The sequence below is a fragment of the Oncorhynchus mykiss genome, chromosome 12 (genome assembly GCF_057628025.1).
Source record: "Oncorhynchus mykiss isolate SJ-2025 chromosome 12, ASM5762802v1, whole genome shotgun sequence".
NCBI lineage: Eukaryota > Metazoa > Chordata > Actinopteri > Salmoniformes > Salmonidae > Oncorhynchus > Oncorhynchus mykiss.
In genome coordinates, this window is record NC_143033.1 from 93,333,629 (window position 1) to 93,353,839 (window position 20,211).

Here is a 20,211-nt window from a genome sequence, read left to right on the forward strand (position 1 = left end):
CACCAACACCCCCTGCCAAGAAACATGAGGCCCAACAGCATGTACACTGATGGTAACTGAGAGGGAGAAAGAGAAAGAGACATGAGGCCCAACAGCATGTACACTGATGGTAACTGAGAGGGAGAAGGAGACATGAGGCCCAACAGCATGTACACTGATGGTAACAGAGGGAGAAAGAGACATGAGGCCCAACAGCATGTACACTGATGATAACTGAGAGGGAGAAAGAGACATGCGGCCCAACAGCATGTACACTGATGGTAACTGAGAGGGAGAAGGAGACATGAGGCCCAACAGCATGTACACTGATGATAACTGAGAGGGAGAAAGAGACATGCGGCCCAACAGCATGTACACTGATGATAACTGAGAGGGAGAAAGAGACATGAGGCCCAACAGCATGTACACTGATGGTAACTGAGAGGGAGAAGGAGACATGAGGCCCAACAGCATGTACACTGATGATAACTGAGAGGGAGAAAGAGACATGCGGCCCAACAGCATGTACACTGATGATAACTGAGAGGGAGAAAGAGAAAGAGACATGAGGCCCAACAGCATCTACACTGATGATAACTGAGAGGGAGAAAGAGAAAGAGACATGAGGCCCAACAGCATGTACACTGATGATAACTGAGAGGGAGAAAGAGAAAGAGACATGAGGCCCAACAGCATGTACACTGATGGTAACAGAGAGGGAGAAAGAGACATGAGGCCCAACAGCATGTACACTGATGGTAACAGAGAGGGAGAAAGAGACATGAGGCCCAACAGCATCTACACTGATGATAACTGAGAGGGAGAAAGAGACATGAGGCCCAACAGCATGTACACTGATGGTAACAGAGAGGGAGAAAGAGACATGAGGCCCAACAGCATCTACACTGATGATAACTGAGAGGGAGAAAGAGAAAGAGACATGAGGCCCAACAGCATGTACACTGATGATAACTGAGAGGGAGAAAGAGACATGAGGCCCAACAGCATGTACACTGATGGTAACTGAGAGGGAGAAAGAGAAAGAGACATGAGGCCCAACAGCATGTACACTGATGATAACTGAGAGGGAGAAAGAGAAAGAGACATGCGGCCCAACAGCATGTACACTGATGGTAACAGAGAGGGAGAAAGAGAAATAAACATGAGGCCCAACAGCATGTACACTGATGGTAACAGAGAGGGAGAAAGAGAAATAAACATGAGGCCCAACAGCATGTACACTGATGGTAACAGAGAGGGAGAAAGAGACATGAGGCCCAACAGCATCTACACTGATGATAACTGAGAGGGAGAAAGAGACATGAGGCCCAACAGCATCTACACTGATGGTAACTGAGAAAGAGAAAGAGACATGAAGCCCTACAGCATGTACACTGATGGTAACTGAGAGGGAGAAAGAGACATGAGGCCCAACAGCATGTACACTGATGGTAACTGAGAGGGAGAAAGAGACATGAGGCCCAACAGCATGTACACTGATGGTAACTGAGAGGGAGAAAGAGAAAGAAACATGAGGCCCAACAGCATGTACACTGATGGTAACTGAGGGAGAAAGAGAAAGAGACATGAGGCCCAACAGCATGTACAGTGATGGTAACTGAGAGGGAGAAAGAGACATGAGGCCCAACAGCATGTACACTGATGGTAACAGAGAGAGAGAGAGAGAGAGAGAGAGAGAGAGATTGTGTGTGTGTGAAAGAGACAGCAAGAGGAAGATAGTGGGAGAATAAAAGAAAGAGTGGGTGAAAGAGAGAGAAAGAAAGTATATATATAGAGAGAGAGATAGCGAGGTGGTTAGATATCATCTACATCACTAATGTGTTAATCCAAATCACAATTTACCTTTTCAATTAAAATCCGACAATCCAACCAGCATGGTTCAATTTTAACCAAAGCATTCTTTCTTTCACAATAATATGACACCATGAATTTCAGGCAGTGCTTCCCAAAAATATGTCTGGAAAAGCATGTTGAATCAATTAGGTTGAATTCCTCTCTGCGTCCACAATGTCCTCCCATCCAGATTGCATTGGGACCCATATAATTCATGCATGTCACCTGAACGCCTCACAAACCCATGAGTTAATCCCTGAGTTCGGGAAGCAGCTGAGTGTCTGTAGCATTCCAAAGCATTCCCACTCATCTATAGGGATACAGAGCATTATTCCCATCCCATTTATCCCAGTCCATGTACAAAACATCATTCCAATTTATCCCAGTCCAGTCCACACCCCGACACAGGAATTCAAAGCCTGATTCCAATCTGATCCAGCCCACTCCACATTCCCAGGAACCCATAGAGGGATGGCTGGATCCATAACATCTCTCCCCCTCTCTCCCTCATCCATAGGGATACAAAGCATTATTTCCATCTATCCCAGTCCATACCGAAAGCGTAATTCCTGTCTGATCCAGCCCACTCCACATTCCCGTAGCCCTTTCCTGCAGTCAAATGACCAAATCGCCCTCTAGTGGCCCTACGGGTGGAATGTTATTCATATTTTTCATAACTTCATAATTAATACACTTTTTTCTACATCTGAAAATCTGGTGTTTATGTGAAACAGTTTAATTATATTTCAGTTTTCTGTGACGTATATAAAGTGTAATATTGGGATGCAGACTATATCTGACATGGTACAGGTGTCTTCTTTCTTTAAGCCCATAACCATGGTGTATACTTTGGTTTCAAAGTAGATTGGTTTAAGACCACCAAGAAACACTCTGTGTGACTTTGATTTAGCCCACTGCAGTAAAAGGTTCAATCAAGAAAGGGATGGCTGGAATCACACTGATCCCAAAGCTCCGTCTGTGGGCTGAGACAATGGGATCCAGAGAAACTGATCCAAGAGCTGAGCTGATGACATATAGGATCAATGTCTCTCCCTGTTTGGCTGTACTGTAAGCAGCTGTGAGGCAGCGAGGAGGATTTCATTGGGAATGGGGGTTTAACAGAGATGGAGGTTGGGAGATGGTGAAATGAAGAGGTTGAAAGTGTGGAAAATAGTGTGTGTGGTGGATGTTTGTATTTAACCCTTATTTTAGTTGTATTAAAAAAAAAAATCTGGTAAAATCAGATACAAATCATTACAAAGACCTGGCAACTACAACCGAACAATATTCTCTCTCTCTCTCTCTCTCTCTCTCTCTGACTCGCTCTCTCACTCCTATCCTTCCATCCATCTCTCTCTCTCTCTGACTCGCTCTCTCACTTCTATCCTTCCATCCATCTCTCTCTCTGACTCGCTCTCTCACTTCTATCCTTCCATCCATCTCTCTCTCTGACTCGCTCTCTCACTTCTATCCTTCCATCCATCTCTCTCTCTGACTCGCTCTCTCACTTCTATCCTTCCATCCATCTCTCTCTGACTCGCTCTCTCACTTCTATCCTTCCATCCATCTCTCTCTCTGACTCGCTCTCTCACTTCTATCCTTCCATCCATCTCTCTCTCTCTGACTCGCTCTCTCACTCCTATCCTTCCATCCATCTCTCTCTCTGACTCGCTCTCTCACCCCTATCCTTCCATCCATCACTCTCTCTCACTCCTATCCTTCCATCCATCTCTCTCTCTCACTCCTATCCTTCCATCCATCTCTCTCTCTGCGGTTCCCACAGTTAGATAACGATGAGTGGGCAGCAGTGTATCGATCCTTTCCTGGTTAGAAGAACCTACACAGTATTCTGAGAGCTGTATTGTTACATCACTATTGTGTGTGAGAGAGAGCCTGTGTGTGGTTAGCAAACAGACCTCTAAACCACATAGATGTGTGTGTCTGTGCTGTGGGATCCATTCCTGATTCACCAGGGCAGACCAGAGCATAGAGGGGTAGGGGGTGTTGAGCAACCATCTCCCCTGATGTGTGCCAAAGGCCACACAAAAGCTAAACATTCAACATTACATTTGGGTTAACAGGGGGGATGACATGCAGTCATGCCTGGAGAGATAACAGAGGGAAGACGCGTCTGTATTCACACACACGCACAACACACACTCCCCCTAAACCCCTCCCCCCCAACCAGACTCCCCATACCAGCTCCAACTCCAGGCATTCCTCAGTCCTAGCCCCAGGCCCGTCAACCCCCCTTGGCCCCTCCAGACGCCCACATCTGGACATAACACAGCTGGCTTTCAGCAGGGACTGGGGAAGAGGGGGGTGGAGGGGAGACGGAGGGAGGGAAGAACAGAGGAGATGGGGGAGAAGGTGTATAGCACTGGGACTGATAAACACTGGGTTACTGGGGTTCATGTTTTATAAAAAAATAGGACACATTGCTTTTCCATGACTCACCATTACCACAGTACAGATGAGGAAACACTACAATACTCCATATGGGACATGACTATATATCTATAGCCTTCTTTTTGGGTGGAAGAGCGATTAGGTAAAGGGAAGACAAGAGATCAGTCTCAGTGGTTCAGTGACAGCCTACAGACCATGGCCTGTATTCACAAAGAGTCTCAGAGTGCTGATCTAGGACCAGGTCCCACCTCTCCATATAAATACATATATTAGGATCTAAAAGCAAAACAAAAATGATTTCAGATCAGCACTCATACCCTGAGACACTTAGTGAATATGGGCCCAGGAGAGTGTTTAAACCCAGCTGCTTTGTGCTTTCAGCTCTCCTCTCAGCTGAGTGGCTCCAGACTCCAGAAGACTCCTGTACTGTGTCCCTCTCGAGCGGAGCTGACCCCAGTCATCTTTATCCCATTACTGAGAACTGACGTGAGACAGACTGAGACACAATGTGGGACAGCAAAGAGACAGATGATACTTTTCACAAGTTCTCACACAGAGAAAAAGTGGTAGAAAACTACCCACAGAATTTCATCAAAACAATGAGGCAAGACAAAAACAACATTTGCAAAATCCCTTTGCGGATGGAGAGATGAGAAACGTGGGAATAGGAGAAAAGAAGTAGAAGAGGTGAAAGAAGGGATTTATGAAGTTCATATGATCCAGCTTCAACAGATAGAAGAGAGAAGTGTGTGTGTCATCATTGTACTCTACAACTGTATTTACAAAGCAGTTGTCCACTGGATCCATTAGTCATGGATCCTCTATCTGCTTTATAGCCAACACCCAGAACACATCCTCTAACACACAACTCTCTCTCTCTTATCTCTTCCCTCTCTCAGACTCCTTCTTTCTCTCTCTCGTTCTCCCTCTTTTTCTCTCTCCTTCAACACAACACTCTACTCCAGCTCTCCATCATTATTCTCTCTCCTTCAACACAAGACTCTACTCCAGCTCTCCATCATTATTCTCTCTCCTTCAACACAAGACTCTACTCCAGCTCTCCATCATTATTCTCTCTCCTTCAACACAACACTCTACTCCAGCTCTCCATCATTATTCTCTCTCCTTCAACACAACACTCTACTCCAGCTCTCCATCATTATTCTCTCTCCTTCAACACAACACTCTACTCCAGCTCTCCATCATTATTCTCTCTCCTTCAACACAACACTCTACTCCAGCACTCCATCATTATTCTGCCTGCCTGCCTGTGTTTATTCAATCTTAACCTCTGACCTTAACTCTAACCCCACACCATGTTCTCTACATCCATTTATTCCCACGCAGATTCTCTTCCACTGCTGCACCAGCAGCCCTGCAGAGGAGGACCAAGGAGGACACATGAATATAGATCAGATTCTCTTCCACTGCTGCACCAGCAGCCCTGCAGAGGAGGACCAAGGAGGACACATGAATATGGATCAGATTCTCTTCCACTGCTGCACCAGCAGCCCTGCAGAGGAGGACCGAGGAGGACACATGAATATGGATCAGATTCTCTTCCACTGCTGCACCAGCAGCCCTGCAGAGGAGGACCGAGGAGGACACATGAATATGGATCAGATTCTCTTCCACTGCTGCACCAGCAGCCCTGCAGAGGAGGACCGAGGAGGACACATGAATATGGATCAGATTCTCTTCCACTGCTGCACCAGCAGCCCTGCAGAGGAGGACCGAGGAGGACACATGAATATGGATCAGATTCTCTTCCACTGCTGCACCAGCAGCCCTGCAGAGGAGGACCGAGGAGGACACATGAATATGGATCAGATTCTCTTCCACTGCTGCACCAGCAGCCCTGCAGAGGAGGACCGAGGAGGACACATGAATATGGATCAGATTCTCTTCCACTGCTGCACCAGCAGCCCTGCAGAGGAGGACCGAGGAGGACACATGAATATGGATCAGATTCCCATCTTAAGCTCCATCATTTCCTATCATGCAGTGATATGGTATCATGCAGTGATATGGTATCATGCAGTGATATGGTACCATGCAGTGATATGGTATCATGCAGTGATATGGTACCATGCAGTGATATGGTATCATGCAGTGATATGGTACCATGCAGTGAGAACTAGGGATGGGACTTGGAAATGATTTCACTATTCTTATAATATCTGGATTGTTGAAATACATGAGTGTGGACCTGCTTGCGCGACTCAGGAGAGGCGGTCCACTGTGCTCGTTGTTTCAGCAGACATATGGGGGAGGGGTGCTAGAGGAGCAGGGGCTGGTGTGTCTGACACAGAGAGAGATCATCCTATCTGGTCGTGTGTTTCTTGACTGCATCAAATCGATATAAAGAAACTAGCTAAGTACACAATCCAGTTAGCTAGCTAGCAAGGCTAATTGATGTTTTCTGCTGCTCTCCCCGCGTCCTTGTCTACAACAACTCCATTCCTATTAAACAACAGCCTACCTTTTGGTTGGTCATTGTAGCCTACTCCTTCTCATTTAGCCAACTCCATTCCTATTAAACAACAGGCTACCTGTTGGTTGGTCATTGTAGCCTACTCCTTCTCATTTAGCCAACTCCATTCCTATTAAACAACAGTCTACCTGTTGGTTGGTCATTGTAGCCTACTCCTTCTCATTTAGCCAACTCCATTCCTATTAAACAACAGTCTACCTGTTGGTTGGTCATTGTAGCCTACTCCTTCTCATTTAGCCAACTCCATTCCTATTAAACAACAGCCTACCCTTTGGTTGGTCATTGTAGCCTACTCCTTCTCATTTAGCCAACTCCATTCCGATTAAACAACAGTCTACCTGTTGGTTGGTCATTGTAGCCTACTCCTTCTCATTTAGCCAACTCCATTCCTATTAAACAACAGCCTACTCCTTCTCATTTAGCCAACTCCATTCCTATTAAACAACAGCCTACCTGCTGGTTGGTCATTGTAGCCTACTCCTTCTCATTTAGCCAACTCCATTCCTATTAAACAACAGTCTACTTGTTGGTTGGTCATTGTAGCCTACTCCTTCTCATTTAGCCAACTCCATTCCTACCTGTTGGTTGGTCATTGTAGCCTACTCCTTCTCATTTAGCCAACTCCAGTCCTACCTGCTGGTTGGTCATTGTAGCCTACTCCTTCTCATTTAGCCAACTCCATTCCTATTAAACAACAGTCTACCTTTTGGTTGGTCATTGTGGCCTACTCCTTCTCATTTAGCCAACTCCATTCCTATTAAACAACAGTCTACCTGTTGGTTGGTCATTGTAGCCTACTCCTTCTCATTTAGCCAACTCCATTCCTATTAAACAACAGCCTACTCCTTCTCATTTAGCCAACTCCATTCCTATTAAACAACAGCCTATCTTTTGGTTGGTCATTGTAGCCTACTCCTTCTCATTTAGCCAACTCCATTCCTATTAAACAACAGCCTACTCCTTCTCATTTAGCCAACTCCATTCCTATTAAACAACAGCCTACCTTTTGGTTGGTCATTGTAGCCTACTCCTTCTCATTTAGCCAACTCCATTCCTATTAAACAACAGCCTACCTGTTGGTTGGTCATTGTAGCCTACTCCTTCTCATTTAGCCAACTCCATTCCTATTAAACAACAGTCTACCTGTTGGTTGGTCATTGTAGCCTACTCCTTCTCATTTAGCCAACTACATTCCTATTAAACAACAGTCTACCTGTTGGTTGGTCATTGTAGCCTACTCCTTCTCATTTAGCCAACTCCATTCCTATTAAACAACAGTCTACCTGTTGATTGGTCATTGTAGCCTACTCCTTCTCATTTAGCCAACTCCATTCCTATTAAACAACAGGCTACCTGTTGGTTGGTCATTGTAGCCTACTCCTTCTCATTTAGCCAACTCCATTCCTATTAAACAACAGTCTACCTGTTGGTTGGTCATTGTAGCCTACTCCTTCTCATTTAGCCAACTTCATTCCTATTAAACAACAGTCTACTTGTTGGTTGGTCATTGTAGCCTACTCCTTCTCATTTAGCCAACTCCATTCCTATTAAACAACAGTCTACTTGTTGGTTGGTCATTGTAGCCTACTCCTTCTCATTTAGCCAACTCCATTCCTATTAAACAACAGTCTACCTGTTGGTTGGTCATTGTAGCCTACTCCTTCTCATTTAGCCAACTCCATTCCTATTAAACAACAGTCTACCTGTTGGTTGGTCATTGTAGCCTACTCCTTCTCATTTAGCCAACTTCATTCTGTAATTGTAATTCCATTCAGCAATATCAGAAATCTCCCACTTCACTTGGAGCCTCACTGTGGTGCTGCTTTGATTGACGGCAATAACAAGCTACACGCGTGAAAAACTGTCATATATTAAAATGTCTGTCCTTGTATGTAGCAATGTCACAAATAATTGAATTACATTTTAGACAAAGCCTTTTCATTAAAATAGGACTATCTTTTTAATATATATATTTTTATACTCTCCCAGGTAATTGAATACTGAAGTCCATTCAGATATTGGAATAACCGAGCCCATCCCTAGTAAGGACTGACAGCTAGCTGCAGTTTGTAGCTAGTAGTTGTTTATTCTCAGTTTGTGGTGTTTAGTCACTCTGTTAGTGTTTAGATTCAGATCCGTCTCGGTTTGACCTCAGCATCACCTGATACACACACGTACATACATACACGCACACACACACGTACATACACGCACACACCCACGTACATACACGCACACACCCACGTACATATATACACACACACGTACATATATACACACACACACACACACACACGTACATACACGCACACACCCACACACGTACATATATACACACCCACACACGTACATATATACACACACACACACATTACGACACACACACACACATTACGACACACACACACACACACACACATTAGGACACACACACATTAGGACCACCCCCCCGGGTTGTTTATATATACAGATGTGAGAGGTAGAGAAGAGCAGATGTTTCCAGTTAGGCCTTCCTTCATAAAGCCTCAACATGATGTTGTAATGCAGGAGGAGGGTTGTGTGTGTGTGTGTCTGGGTCTCTATGCTGCAAGAAGAACATCCTTATGGGGGAGTAGGTCAATCACTAGTCTAACCCTGGGCTGGTCCAGACACACGCTTCAGACTGGAGACTGTTAGTGTGTTCTGACACAGTGGATGGCGACACCTGGAGAGATACTAGCACCTATTTAACCATTTGCATACGAACGTCCAGTATACAACTCACATAGGGCACGAGTACAGCACACAAACACACACAGGTGGTTGCACTAAGCTAATGTTACTTGACAGACACTGAGAAAATGGAAGTAGGGAATATAAGGTAACTGTCCACTTGGCAAAGACTGAATCACATCATTTCAACAACAAAACATTCTTAATGTGATGAAGTTGAATCAACTGATTGGATTTGCAAAAAGTCCTCACCTTAAGAGAATGTTGCATTTTCTTCACCCAACTTTTAAACTAAATCCAATGACATGGTGAAGTTTTAGTATTGTTGCTTTCACATTGAATTCACGGTAGTGGACAACAACCAAATGTAACTAAAAACTAGACGTTGAACTGACGTCTGTGCCCAGTGGGGGAATGAAATCACTGGAGACATAAGCAACGACCTCAATCCCACAGAAACAAGTGGATTTACCAAAAGCTCAGAGGATTTGACAGCGAACAACTTACTCTGTTCTGTCAACTACATCAAGACTTAGACACCAGTAAAGAGTGTGACAGGGGAGAGAGGAGGGGGGAACAGAGAGGGAGGGAGGAACAGAGAGGAGGGGGGAACAGAGAGGGAGGGAGGAACAGAGAGGGAGGGAGGGAGGAACAGAGAGGGAGGGGGGAACAGAGAGGGAGGGAGGAACAGAGAGGGAGGGGGGAACAGAGAGGGAGGGAGGAACAGAGAGGGAGGGAGGAACAGAGAGGGAGGGAGGAACAGAGAGGGAGGGAGGAACAGAGAGGGAGGGAGGAACAGAGAGGGAGGGGGGAACAGAGAGGGAGGGAGGAACAGAGGGGGAGGGGGGAACAGAGAGGGAGGGGGGAACAGAGAGGGAGGGAGAGTCTCCAAAAGGCATTAGGGGTTGCACAAAAAGATGCCCAATTTTCACAACAACTCACAGTTCAGAGAGAAAATCACCACTACAAAGTCTGACAGAGCAGCAACAAAACCCTCACAGTGTGTATTCTGACAGATAACGCTATGCCCAGCTGTGGCTAGGGGTTTCTGGGTCAATATGGCTTCAAAACCAGCAGAAGGAGAAATATAAACTCAACTCACAGTTCAGACAGAAAATCCCTGGCCTCAACCACTGTGGGAAGAATAGCCACATCAACACCACATCAATAGCAACAAGTCCCTGGCTGCCCTCATAATCATCACTGGACTAACAGCAGCAGACGTAAGGACTGGGCAGGGCAGTTTGTCAGTGTGCCCACCTCACTAGGTTCCACCATGTCTTCCTCACCAGGTTGCACCATGTCTTCCTCACTAGGTTCCACCATGTCTTCCTCAACAGGTTCCACCATGTCTTCCTCACCAGGTTCCACCATGTCTTCCTCACCAGGTTCCACCATGTCTTCCTCACCAGGTTCCACCATGTCTTCCTCACTAGGTTCCACCATGTCTTCCTCACCAGGTTCCACCATGTCTTCCTCACCAGGTTCCACCATGTCTTCCTCACCAGGTTCCGCCATATCAGGCGTATGTGAAAAGTCTTCTGATCAGTTTCTACCCCCAAGCCATAAGACTGCTGAACAGTTCATCAAATGGCTATCTGGACTATTTGCATTGACCCCCTTAATTGATTCATATTTCTTTGCACTGAGTCTCTCTCAAAGGCTTGATGTATACTCACTGGACGCTAACCACACACCGAAACATACACTGACACTCCAACACACACACACCTGCATATTGACGCCACACACATACATTCACATTTCTCACATACGCTGCTGCTACTCTCTGTTTATTATCTATGCATAGTCACTTTACCCCTACCTACATATTACCTCAATTACCTGGACTAACCTGTACCCCTGCACCTTGACTCAGTACCGGTACCCCCTGTAAATAGCCTCCACCTTGACTCAGTACCGGTACCCCCTGTATATAGCCTCCACATTGACTCAGTACCGGTACCCCCTGTATATAGCCTCCACATTGACTCTGTACCGGTACCCCCTGTATATAGCCTCCACATTGACTCAGTACCGGTACCCCCTGTAAATAGCCTCCACCTTGACTCAGTACCGGTACCCCCTGTATATAGCCTCCACATTGACTCAGTACCGGTACCCCCTGTATATAGCCTCCACATTGACTCTGTACCGGTACCCCCGGTATATAGCCTCCACATTGACTCAGTACCGGTACCCCCTGTAAATAGCCTCCACCTTGACTCAGTACCGGTACCCCCTGTATATAGCCTCCACATTGACTCTGTACCGGTACCCCCTGTATATAGCCTCCACATTGACTCAGTACCGGTACCCCCTGTATATAGCCTCCACATTGACTCAGTACCGGTACCCCCTGTATATAGCCTCCACATTGACTCTGTACCGGTACCCCCGGTATATAGCCTCCACATTGACTCAGTACCGGTACCCCCTGTAAATAGCCTCCACCTTGACTCAGTACCGGTACCCCCTGTATATAGCCTCCACATTGACTCTGTACCGGTACCCCCTGTATATAGCCTCCACATTGACTCAGTACCGGTACCCCCTGTATATAGCCTCCACATTGACTCAGTACCGGTACCCCCTGTATATAGCCTCCACATTGACTCAGTACCGGTACCCCCTGTATATAGTCTCCACTTTGACTCAGTACCGGTACCCCCTGTATATAGCCTCCACATTGACTCAGTACCGGTACCCCCTGTATATAGCCTCCACATTGACTCAGTACCGGTACCCCCTGTATATAGCCTCTACATTGACTCAGTACTGGTACCCCCTGTATATAGCCTCCACATTGACTCAGTACCGGTACCCCCTGTATATAGCCTCCACATTGACTCTGTACTGGTACCCCCTGTATATAGCCTCCACCTTGACTCAGTACCGGTACCCCCTGTATATAGCCTCCACATTGACTCAGTACCGGTACCCCCTGTATATAGCCTCCACATTGACTCAGTACCGGTACCCCCTGTATATAGACTCCACCTTGACTCAGTACCGGTACCCCCTGTATATAGCCTCTACATTTACTCTGTACCGGTACCCCCTGTATATAGCCTCCACATTGACTCAGTACCGGTACCCCCTGTATATAGCCTCCACATTGACTCAGTACCGGTACCCCCTGTATATAGCCTCCACATTGACTCAGTACCGGTACCTCCTGTAAATAGCCTCGTTATTGTTATTTCATTTTATTTGCTTTGAAGATGTTAAGAGCTGCTTGTGAACATTACTGTGTGTGTGTGTGTGTGTGTGTGTGTTAGCGGTGTGTGTGTGTGTTAGCGGTGTGTGTGTGTTAGCGGTGTGTGTGTGTGTGTTAGCGGTGTGTGTGTGTGTGTGTTAGCGGTGTGTGTGTGTGTGTTAGCGGTGTGTGTGTGTGTTAGTGGTGTGTGTGTTTGTGTGTGTGTTAGCGGTGTGTGTGTTAGTGGTGTGTGTGTGTGTGTGTGTTAACGGTGTGTGTGTGTGTGTGTGTGTTAGCGGTGTGTGTGGGGGTGTTAGCGGTGTGTGTGTGTGTGTGTGTGTGTGTGTGTGTGTGTGAATGGTGTGTGTGTGTGTTAGCGGTGTGTGTGTGTGTGTTAGCGGTGTGTGTGTGTGTTAGTGGTGTGTGTGTGTGTGTGTTAGCGGTGTGTGTGTGTGTGTGTGTGTGTTAGCGGTGTGTGTGGGGGTGTTAGCGGTGTGTGTGTGTGTGTGTGTGAATGGTGTGTGTGTGTGTGTGTGTGTGTGTTAGCGGTGTGTGTGTGTGTTAGCGGTGTGTGTGTGTGTTAGCGGTGTGTGTGTTAGCTGTGTGTGTGTGTGTGTTAGCGGTGTGTGTGCTAGCTGTGTGTGTGTGTTAGCGGTATGTGTGCGTGTTAGCGGTGTGTGTGTGTGTGAGTTAGCGGTGTGTGTACGTGTGTTAGCGGTGTGTGTACGTGTGTTAGCGAGGTGTGTGTGTGAGTTAGCGGTGTGTGTGTGTGTGTTAGCGGTGTGTGTGTGTGAGTTAGCAGTGTGTGTGCGTGAGTTAGCGGGGTGTGTGTGTGAGTTAGCGGTGTGTGTGTGTGTGTGTGTGTTAGCGGTGTGTGTGTGTGTTAGCGGTGTGTGTGTGTGTGTGTGTTAGCGGTGTGTGTGTGTGTTAGCGGTGTGTGTGTGTGAGTTAGCGGTGTGTGTGTGTGAGTTAGCGGTGTGTATGTGTGAGTTAGCGGTGTGTGTGTGTGTGTGTGTTAGTGGTGTGTGTGTGTGTGTGTGTGTGTGTGTGTGTGAGTTAGCGGTGTGTGTGTGTGTGAGTTAGCGGTGTGTGTGTGTGTTAGGGGTTGTGTGTGTGTGAGTTAGCGGTGTGTGAGTGTTAGCGGTGTGTGTGTGATAGCGGTGCGCGGGTCAGCTGTTTGTTCACCTGCACCCGCCTGCAATTGCTAATAAACATCCTCAACCGCCCGACTATATGTGAAAGTCTGAGGCCAGCACCCAACCCTAACCCACAAACATAGAACATGTGGCTACAGTCCAATAGTTTTTGAAAGGGGGGCAGGACTGTTTTTTTGCATAATTTAGATATTACGTTTCTGCTTATAATTTTCTACATTTTGTCTATAATTAGATACATGTAGCTTCCCTCTTGTCATTATATGTTGCCCTAGAAGACTAAATAAACACCTGCTCAACAGAATAATGTAATAGATAGATAAAATGAATGCTTCAATCTAGTTGACGTCGGTGAAGTTCTCTCTGTCATCTTAATTCGCAGAGCAAAGATATTTAGTGACTGGGGAGAAAATGCAATAACACAAATAAATGGAAAGATTTTCTGTGAAAAGATGTCTAGATACCACCAGTTTGACGGTTGTCAGGAAACAGAAAGCTGTGAAAACGACCCAATGAGTTTCTGATCAGATTTCAGTTCTGATTGGATGCATATTTTATGTGGCCGAAATACTATCAAATTTTATGATGCTGATAAAGACAGCACCTCTACAGACGGTATATAACTGCACATTCACATTCTCTCAAGAGGCTGAAAGAAAGAAATCATATTTCTCCACTGCTGTTCCCAAGTCCAAATTGTGCCTACATTTGGTGTATCATTTTACTGCAAGAAATGCTTCAATCTGCAGGAGTTAATAATAAGGCCATTTGAGAGGATATACACCCAGAGTCAGCGTCCAGATTTCACTTTCCAGTTAACCCATCTAAACAGTAGGCTACAGTTCTCTTGACATGTCACAGGCCTATTTGAAGTCCGTCTTGTGACTATCGAATTTGTATAGTGCCTCAGAATTATCACACATAACAACAATATTTAATGACCCGAAACCCGTTTGCCCCGTGGATATAACATCGGGGCCATCAGGTTATGAGTCAACCCACATATCACTAGTGTGTGTGTCTCTGTCTCTCTCTCTGTGTGTGTGTGTGTGCGACACAGATATGGAGGTCAACAAGGTGTTTTTTTACCTGTTTCCCCCCAACACCTACACACTCTATTGACGTCATAATGAGTGGCGCCAACCCCCACACAATCAAGTGACATAATAGTTTTGCTTGATGCAAACACAGTAAGGTGATATAACTGAATGAGCACCACACAAACACAGTCCTAATGATGTCACACACCTGTTCTCAACCACAGACGCATGAGAAGAGTAGTCTCTGTAGTGGTTTGGCTGTGTGAGTGTGTGTGTGTGTGTAGGTCTGGCTGAGGCTGCTCTGTGTGATGCTGTGAGAAAGTGACACCTGACACTTTATCACAGGTGCTGGTGACAATACAAGACTAAGCCCCGCCTCTTCTGGAGAAGGTGAGAGAGGGGGGTGTGTTTGTGTGACTGGGTACGTGTTAAGGTGATAGCTGCTGACTAAGCTGTGTGGAGAGGTAAGGGATACATCCTCATGACCACATGGTTCCGTTTCATTTCCTTCGCCATTTCACCGGCAAGTTAAAACCCACTCATTCATCCAATGGTAAAGTCTGATTGGCAAGTGTGTGAATATATGTTTTTATTGTTCATTTCACTTTGGTTAATTATCTATTCCACTTGCTTTAAAAAAAAGTTAAAAGTTAAGAACAAATTTGCCACCCTATGGGATTCCCAATCACAGCTGGATGTGATACAGCCTGGAATTGAACCAGGGACTGTAGTGATACCTCTTGCACTGAGATGCAGTGCCACAGACTGTTGTGCCACTCGGGAGCCCCCATTTGCTTTGGCAAATCTAAACATATGATTCCCATGCCATTAAAGCCCTTATATTGAAATTTAATTGAAATTGAGAGAGAGAGAGAGGCAAGCAAAAGACGAAACTCTTTCATTTGATAATGACACAATCTCGTCTCCTCTCTCGTCTCCTCTATCGAGGGGGAGGGGGTGTTCTGTTTCTTTGATTATGTCTCAGGAAGCTTTTAGCTGCTGTTAGGCCCTGGAGTGAGTCTCTTTACATCAGTCTATATATATACACCTGAAGGAATAGTCTTGGCTGGGTTAGACAGAGCATTCTACTGTAAACCCCTGTCACTGTGTGCGTGCATATGTGTGTCTCTTTCTCTCTCTTTGTGTGCGTGTGTGAGTGCGTGTGTTTGTGTGGAGAGCAGCCTTCAGATATACCCACGCCCCCTGTTAATTAAGCAATAAGGCCAGAGTAGGTGTGGTATATGGCCAATATACCACGGCTAAGGGATGTTCTTACGTGCAACACAATGTGTTATATAACTGTCACACTCCCTCTGCAGCTCCAGTCATTGTCCTCAGTAGGATTCTAATAGTCGTTTAAAAAATACTTTTTAGAAAGCAGGACACGACTCACATGACTGTATAGGTAAGCCTGCTGTGCTTATGGATGAACATGAGAAAATGTTCTCCTTCCTGTTTTGAGTTTTATATCCACCACTGTTTACATACAGTATGTACATAATATTACAACCATATGCCTGTCTCTCTCTCTCTTTCTCCCCAGTTTCACCTTCTTTTTATACGTTATCAAGTCAACCATACACTGTACAGGGTAAATCATTTTTGGGATTCATGTGTGTACATTGTGCATAAGGGGGTTGCATTCCTGGTGCTACAGTCAGTACAGCTATTAATCACACAGTCAGTACAGCTACAATCACACAGTCAGTAGAGCTATAATCACACAGTCAGTACAGCAACAATCACACAGTCAGTACAGCTATAATCACAGTCAGTACAGCTACAGTCACACAGTCAGTACAGCTACAGTCACACAGTCAGTGCAGCTACAGTCACACAGTCAGTACAGCTACAGTCACACAGTCAGTACAGCTACAGTCACACAGTCAGTACAGCTACAGTCACACAGTCAGTACAGCTACAATCACACAGTCAGTACAGCTACAGTCCCACAGCCAGTACAGTTACACAGTCACAACATATACAGTCCCACAGCCAGTACAGTCACACTGTCAGTACAGCTACAGTCCCACAGCCAGTACAGTCCCACAGTCAGTACAGCTACAGTCCCACAGCCAGTACAGTCACTCAGTCAGAACAGCTACAGTCACTCAGTCAGTACAGCTACAGTACAGTCACATTGTCAGTACAGCCTGAAATCAGTTGGTTCTGAGTTAATCTCTTCTTCTGGACTCTCTTAGCTGTCTCTCAAATCTACAGGAGTGTAAACAATAGAGGAATGCAGGGAAAAGGAAACCAGAAGATGAAGAGAGATCAAACCCAGAAAACCCCAGTGAGAATCGTATGACTTCTACACACACAGATGCACTGATGCAAAAGGTGGCATGTGGACATACAGACAAGCATGCATACACCCACGTACGCAGGCAGTAATGCACACATGCACATATACAGACACACACACACGCGTGCACACATGAACACACACACACACATTAGGCGAATGTGTTAGTGATTATGGTTGGTGACAGGGGGTCTGTGGAGCTCTGTAGAGGCGCTGCCTGCACTACTTCCCAGCCCCAGAACAGACTGGGCTGCAGACTGGAGCCTAATCCCTCCGCTCCTCCCTCGACTCCTCCCCCCAGGAAGTCCTGGAATTCAAGGTAACCCTAGGAGTCTGGCTGCCCTGACAACACTTACTGTAGCAAACTGGGCTCACTGCATACACAGTAGAGAGGAGAGGAAAAGAGAGGTCCTTTAGAGTTCTAGATAACTGAGTAGACTAAACAGTCACATCTAAAACTGATCAGAACTGCTCTGTGGTTAAGCAGCCATCCTGTGAAAGACTGCTGCCCTGCTACAGAGCCCCTCCCTCCCTGTTCCCCCATCCATCCAGCTGGTCAGACGTTTCTACGTGTGTTTTATGGACCACAGCGGAGGCCAAGGAGGGAAAACAGACGTGTGTGGGAGACAGGGTGTGAGACAGACGGCTGGTACTGACAGCTAGGAGGGACGTTCCAGTCGTACCCCCCCACTCTCTATGTCAGCCTCTGGAGTCTGCAATGGAAGTTACAGATGCATGGTCCATGTTTTATATTGCATATCTAGACTGAAATCCATCTCTTATAAAACATGGACTCTCAGTTGGGACACTGACAGAGTACAGGCATTGGGGTCAACTGAAGGCTGCAGACCGGATACTGTCCCCTTATTATTTTATAATGAGTCCTGGCCACCAACTAAACTATATCAACAAATAAATACATTATTTTAGCTCTGTGGATTAGAGTGGACACACACGCATGCATGCACATATCTCACAAACACACTTTGATCCCTTTGTGATGAAACAGGAAATATCACCTCCTCGTCCACCTTGTTACACATTACCATACACATGTCCAGCTGCAGGACCCTAGTCCTACGTGAGAGTGTGTGTGTGCATGCCGTGCATACATGAGTGTGTGTGTGTGTGTGTGTGTGCGTGCCGTGCACACATAAGAGTGTGTGTGTGTGTGCCGTGCATACATGAGAGTGTGTGTGTGTGCCGTGCATACATGAGTGTGTGTGTGTGTGTGTGCGTGCATACATGAGAGTGTGTGTGCGTGCCGTGCATACATGAGTGTGTGTGTGTGTGTGTGCGTGCCGTGCATACATGAGTGTGTGAGTGTGCCGTGCATACATGTGTGTGAGTGTGCCGTGCACACATGAGAGTGTGTGTGTGCGTGCCGTGCATACATGAGTGTGTGTGTGTGTGTGTGCCGTGCATACGTGTGTGAGTGTGTGTGCCGTGCATACATGAGAGTGTGTGTGCGTGCCGTGCATACATGAGTGTGTGTGTGTGTGTGTGCGTGCCGTGCATACATTTGTGTGTGAGTGTGCCGTGCATACATGTGTGTGAGTGTGCCGTGCATACATGAGAGTGTGAGTGTGTGAGTGTGCCGTGCATACATGAGTGTGTGTATGTGTGCTGTGCATACATGAGAGTGTGAGTGTGTGTGTCCTCCAGACATCCACACAACCCTACACTGGCCCACTGACTGGCTGTTGTGCAGGGTTTCCCAAACTCGGTCCTTTCCTCTCCTTTCCTTTCCCTTCCTCTCCTTTCCTCTCCTTTCCTCCTCTCCACTTGGAAAGGATTTGTTTCTGGGGTCTCTGTGTATTTTATGTTCTCTTCAGGCAAGCTTGGGCAGAGAGAGATTGAGAGAGAGAGGGAGGGGTGTGGGGGGGAGATACATTTCCTGAGCTTAGTTAGGCCTTCTGGCCCCTCAGGCTGCTGGGATTTCTCTCCACGGCTCACAAAGCGATCGCAGCTGAGCAAAGGCTAAACACACACACACACTGCACGCACGCACACATACACCACATGCACACACGCCTTGTCAGTGCTTTTGTAGAAATAAGAGTTCTGCATCGTGCACCAATTGGCAAGACGAGCGTAAGTGAAAACACATGTTCTGTTGAATGCATGAAACAGAAGCAAAGGAGCCTCCTCTTGCAGATGAAAACAAATGCAGAGTAGATTGTCAGGAAGACAGGGACCCAACGGAAATGTTTTCCAAATCAACATGCAATACTTGAACTAGATTTGAGAAAACAAACTGTTTGCAGCCCGGGGCTATAAGCCAGGGCTATCATATTTCAGACATCTGCACATACAACCATTCACCAGAACATGTTCACCCAAGGGCCCCTATTCATAAAGCTTTACAGAGTAGGAGGGCTGATCTAGGATCAGGTCCCCCTGTCCATCCATCTTATTTATTGTTATTTATTTATTATGATCTAAAACACTAAACTGATCCTAGCCCAGCACTTCTACACTGAGGTCTACTGTAATACTGTGTGGATAGTAGTTTCTACAGCCACAGGATGTCACTGAGGTACTTGACAAGCACAGGGAGAATTGCTGCATTGTCCATTAGGTCAGAATCCTAACCACTGTGATGTAATGACCCTTGACCTTTGAGTGCCTTTCTGACCATTGAAACTACAAGAAGTCTGGAACCAATCCTGCCATCTGACACACACACACACACACACACACACACACACACACACACACACACACACACACACACACACACACACATTATTACTACAGTGTGTTGACAGGTCTTGGACAGGGCTCCCTTCAAATAGAGGACAGGTCTAATCTAATCTAGGCCATCAGATCAGGTTGGAGCTCAGTCAGCCAGCTCAAAAAACAAGACCCAGGTAATCAGATCTCAGCGGGTATAGGATGGAGTCACCCTTAGACACAGATCTAAGGTCAATTTGTATGTCTCCCCCTAATAGTGAAGGTTATGATTTGGGGAAGATAGACTGACCCTAGATCTGTGACTAAAGGCAGATGTTATACATCGGCTTGTCTGGCTGCTACAGCGAGAGAATGCTGACCCACATTCA

General features: G+C 46.3%; 1 protein-coding gene across 1 annotated transcript in view; it reads right to left on the bottom strand.

Moving 5' to 3' along the window:
• Positions 1 to 20,211, bottom strand: part of LOC110486921 (Na(+)/H(+) exchange regulatory cofactor NHE-RF2) — a 61,331-nt gene that overhangs the window by 37,583 nt on the left and 3,537 nt on the right. The gene's annotated exons all lie outside the window — the stretch shown is intronic.